Raw genomic sequence first — 5,723 nt, 5'->3', positions numbered from 1 at the left:
CACAGTGAGGGCACCTGTGCACATGGTCTGACTCCACCAGTTATAGCACTGATGCTGCTTCAGGTCAGTAGTCTGAAGATGTGTGAGTAATGACCAGTAAACACATGGCTTGGGTGCCACTGTTCAACGCATCTTAGAGCTAAGGTGATCATAACTCCCATACCTCAACATAGACTGACGGCAGCACCCTGGTCTATTGTGTGTCACATGAATTATCTCCCCACAGTGTGATGCGTTGACACCCATGCCACACAGCTAGATGTGACCATGGGAACAGTCAGTGTAGGATGTGATGGTGTATGTAGATTCTGCTATAATTCTGTTTAGTGAGTTTAAAGCAATGTTTAACTTTGTTATATTAGATTTAGGCTGTTGTTCATTTTATCCAGTGTTTTATGCACAGTTTTCACTTCACCTTTTATCTGAGTCATATCTGGTTTATAACAGAACGGAACAACACTTGTGGTGTGAGGAGCTTTTCTTTGACATCGGACCTATTGTGCTGTGTTGATAGTGGTGGGTTTGTTTGAAATTTGGGAGTAAAGTGCAGCAGTCCAGGATCACTGTGAAACAATGAACAGAGGAGAATTCTTCTTTTGATGGTCCGAGAAGTTGAAGTTCTAATAATGCGTTTCACTGTATCTTGTAGCATTCTGGCATTGTGGTACATCATGGATGATATTGACTTTATGCTACATAGTGTATCATTGTGGAACATAGTGTACCATTGTAATGTATGTTGTATCACAGTGATGGAAAAGGCTGGAATATAGGACTCACAGATTATATTTCCTCAGTTATCCCATGCCCCACTACATGATTTTCCACAGCCAGCATTGACTATGTAAGCTGAGAAAAACAACAATGAACATTTTTTTTATCCCCCACCGCGCGTTTAGCGCGAAACGGGGGATATAGTATTAGGCTCCGTCTGTACGTACGGAATTGGAATATCTTAAGAGCCGTTGACTGGAATCTTTTCATATTTGGTACCCTAGGTTCATCACAGTAAAAGAAAGGTCCCAGTCAGTTTTGGTGACCTTGACCTTCATTTCAAGGTCACAAGGGGACTTTAACGTTTTAGCCTTGTCAGCAAGATATCTCAAGAACCGTTAACTGGATTTTCTTCATATTCAACACCAAGCTTTATCTAGGACAGGTGCAGGACCCAGTTGATTTTGGTGACCTTCACCTAATTTTCAAGGTCATGGCGACACTTTAAAGATTTCAGCATGTTAACCTGCATGTACATCTTCAGCTTTAATTATGACCTTCACTTTCATTACTTTTTAAGTTTGATTTGATAACTTGCGGCGGGGGATTATGTCACCTTAGTGACAGTGCTTGTTTCAAGTAAATGATTGATAACAGAATGTCTACTCAGTTAAATTCTGAGGTTTGAAACAGGCTTGTTAAACGTTATTAAGGGTTGGTGCATTTTCTCACTTCCTGCCCATTTGAGGAACCTTTCCTTAGTTACTCTACTGGAGCATTATATATTATAACGCAACCAGTATTGTTCCAATCCTCTAGACTCTTAGGAACCAATTAGGGCAATACTGATGTGAATCCACCCCAGGTCCAGACTGTAAAAGGCAGTCAGGGGCTCCATTCATGAAGCAATCTTTACTAAGGTTAATCTTAACTCCCATTCTGTAACATTGCACTAAGGTCACCTTAGTGACTTACGATCACTTTAGTGCTTTGTGAAAGGAGGCCCTGGACGACAAAGCTGTTGATCCACCTCTCAAAGTACAGTCTCTTTACCGCTATTTTTGTCTCAAGGTGTGTTATCTTCTTGACATCAGCATCATGATGTTTACAAGATAATATTGCCCTGTTTGCAGTCCCCTTGCATATTTTGTCCAGGGATCCTACCCTTTCACAGCATTACAGTATCTGTTGAGACACTTCTTGTCCATTACCTTAGGAAACATAAGGGCCTTTGATCGCCCCTAGACTTGACTGTGGACTTGCCAGGTGGACAACAGTTCATTCACCCCTGTTCTGGACCTAAATGGAACTGATCAGAAGAGGACTCACTTTCTGGATGAACAACAATACAAGAATCTGTATCGAAACATGGCATCACCAGACTATAGAAGTTGTTCATCCATAAAGTTTGTCCTTATCTGACTCTCAAGCTTCTGAAAATGCCACTCAAAGAAGGAACTGGTCAGGTCTGTTAATCCCTCAAGGGGGATGACATGCCACATTTGACCTCAATTCAGTTGTGTTAATGATTACCACTATCACACAGAGACATGACCTCACACAGTCATTTGGTTGAGACATGGACTGGAAATGGGCCCCAGATCATGGAGCACTATTCTCATTTAATGCAGAGATTAAGCGATGTTCATAGGAAGGTAGCTTCAGTGTATCACACATTGTTCATCACATTATACTGTTGTGTGTCATGCTAACACTTTGTGTACACTAACACTTGTTGATGGAACAGTTCCGCTTGTTGAGAGGTACAGGGTCTTATTGTATAGAAATCAGTGTAGATACATATGAATTGTAACAAAATATGAGGGAATGTTGAACTGTATTAACATGTATATTGAAATTAAAACTGAAAACTGAACCCGATTTTGTTGTGAATTTTGAAAGTGTGTTGTTGGGACACTCTTGTCCTGTTATACAAAGCGAGCTTGGCACTGAGATGATTGTAATTCCTTTTTTTAGCATATTCTTCCAGTAATCCTTAACTCTAATGTCACTGTGTGGAACATGGTGAATTGCCTGCCACTCGTTAAGTTGGATAAAATTATCCTCTTGGGCTGACCATAGACTGTACAAATATGTCTGCAGCTAGGTCTTTGAGAATAGCTGAAACATTGCTGATGCGGCTTAAAGCAATATTCACTCACTCTGCAGTTAGTTTATATCATGGGGTTTCCAGGTTTCAAATTGATCCCAAGCAGCCTATGTTTGTTGAAAAAGGAGATGAAATCGGATAGTCATGCAACATTTCTATATGAGAGTAACTAAAATAATCTACTGTGATTAAAACAAATTGGAAACTGAAATTGTGGTTTGGTAACAATTTACCTGCAGTCTGAGAGGAATAGACAAAAACGTCATGATCCACAATGACGGAAAGTATGGTCACAATGACAACGCCTAGAATATAACAAGTTGAGCAGCTTTTAGCAATATCACAGCTCGGGACACTAGAGATGGGCTTCATACATTGTATCTGTGTGGGGAATTGAATCTGGGTATTGGACATGACGAGCGAACGCTTTAAATAACCACAAGGCTACCCCACTGCCCCTTACTGAGAAACTTATGTTACATTTGACTGCTATCTATAAATGACATTGTGATACGGTATTCATAGCCAGCAATGTCATTATCACAGTTCTAAACTATTGATTGTTGCGATTGTATGACCTTACCACTGGAGACCACACCTGTGCCTCCTGCAGCCAACCTCACACAGATAACAGCCCTCCTTATACTAGCAATCAAACGTTGAATTCTCAGCATCTATTCCACATGAAAGTCTGGTAATGTTCAACAGAGGGATCTGCAGGTCCTATGTAAGGACACATAAAACAATATCCTCTTCTCATCATTTTTTTTTCTAAATGGTCGGGTGGGCGGATTTTAGTTTTACATTTTATTTTATTTTAATTTATGTCCAAACCCCCTTGATTTCTGAGGAAATTTACATTAGGGTCGGGTCCGGCGGTAATGAGAAACAAAACTATTTTTATATAAGGCCTGATATTGTCCCTAACGTGATGGGTGGGGATCGTATAGGGGCTCCTTGCGGGCCATGGTAATGTTCCGATGGCGTTGTTCTGGGCAACGGGCGATGACGGCTCGAAATCGGTGAGGTCTAGTGTTTTAGTCCACGAATATCGGGCGACAGGCAAGGAGATGGTTGTCAAAGTGTGGCACGACGGCGGTATTGAGTGTATTCTGTTGATCCTGTTAATAGCGTTGACCATTGAGTGTACGAGTTAGTGATCAGATCCAGTCAGAATTTCCAGTCATACGAAACGCAACCCCTCATCAACCCTCCCCCAAAGGTTCAGTTGCATGGAACATCTATTGGTGATAAGTCCCGTAACGACCTCTCCACACTCCAGGGGCAAGGGTAAGATAGCGACTTTCGTCATACCAATGAACCCGACGCCAACTGCCCGTCTGTACAGACGTACTCCCGGGCGGATCAGCAATTTTGTACATAAACATATGTTTAAAATTATGCTTAGAAATTATGGCAAGGGGAGGGGGGTAATTGATTTTGTACATGACATGCAGGGGGGTGGGGTGTCACTTATTTTGTACATACATTTTAGGGTAGGTCATTCACATTGTACATGCTTCTCCATAAAAACCATCACCACCACCCCTAGCCATAAATTATGAACGGTCCCTAATTAGGATTCGGTGACTATCGGTTACCAACGTCATTGGTCTTCCTCGGCCTGCCGGGTCTTGGACGATCCTTTACTTCGCCGGTGCTACGTGCTTCCTCACAGGTCGACTTATAACACTGTGGTCAATGTTCAGGTTAGCCCCGATGTTGCGGCAGGACATCCCTGTGTCCCACGTGTTTCCTCACAGGTCGACTAATAACACTGTGGTCAATGTTCAGGTTAGCCCCGATGTTGCGGCAGGACATCCCTGTGTCCCACGTGTTTCCTCACAGGTCGACTAATAACACTGTGGTCAATGTTCAGGTTAGCCCCGATGTTGCGGCAGGATATCCCTGTGTCGTGCACACCAATATTTTGTAATTGTGCACTTTCTGCAAGTCTACTTCTTGCCATGTGATCTTATGTAAAGTTATTGAGAAAGGTACGTTTACAATAACATTATCAGTGAAGCAGGTAAGTCGACGTTGAATGATGCTAAGGTTTGCAATGTTTCATATCATGACAACTGTAAATAGCCGAGTCCGAACCGGGCAGGTGGTTGATAGCACGAACAACGGTTAACGCGCGTGTACGATCACACAATGTGCCACGTCACAGATATTGACGTAAATGTCGTTCCGGCTGATGTTGCTAGCCACAGTCTGGGTACAGTAGCAGCTAAACATTCTAAACATTCTCTACCCGTGAAGATCCGGGTTAGAATTGATCTTCGGCAACCCATGCTTGTCGTAAGAGGCGACTAACGGGATTGGGTGTTCACGTTCGCTGACTTAGTTGACACATGTCATCGTATCCCAATTGCGTAGATCGATGCTCATGTTGTTGATCACTGGATTGTCTGGTCCAGACTCGATTATTTACAGACAACCGCCATATAGCTGGAATATTGCTGAGTGCGGCGTAAAACTAAACCCACTCACTCACTCACTCCATGTACTGTTCAAAGCGGAGTTACATAAAATTCACTCACTCATTCACTTCATGTACTGTTCAAAGCGGAATTACATACAACTCACTCACTCACTCCCTGTACTGTTCAAAGCGGAGTTACATACCACTCACTCACTCGCTCACTCCATGTACTGTTCAAAGTGGAGTTACATACCACTCACTCACTCACTCACTCCATGTACTGTTCAAAGTGGAGTTACATACACCTCACTCCATGTACTGTTCAAAGCGGAGTTACATAAAACTCACTCACTCATCACTTCATGTACTGTTCAAAGCGGAATTACATACACCTCACTCCATGTACTGTTCAAAGCGGAGTTACATAAAACTCACTCACTCATCACTTCATGTACTGTTCAAAGCGGAGTT

Source organism: Haliotis rubra, unplaced genomic scaffold (genome assembly GCF_003918875.1).
Source record: "Haliotis rubra isolate DU_JTF1 unplaced genomic scaffold, ASM391887v1 Scf66, whole genome shotgun sequence".
Lineage (NCBI taxonomy): Eukaryota > Metazoa > Mollusca > Gastropoda > Lepetellida > Haliotidae > Haliotis > Haliotis rubra.
Note: the sequence above shows the minus strand (reverse complement) of the source record.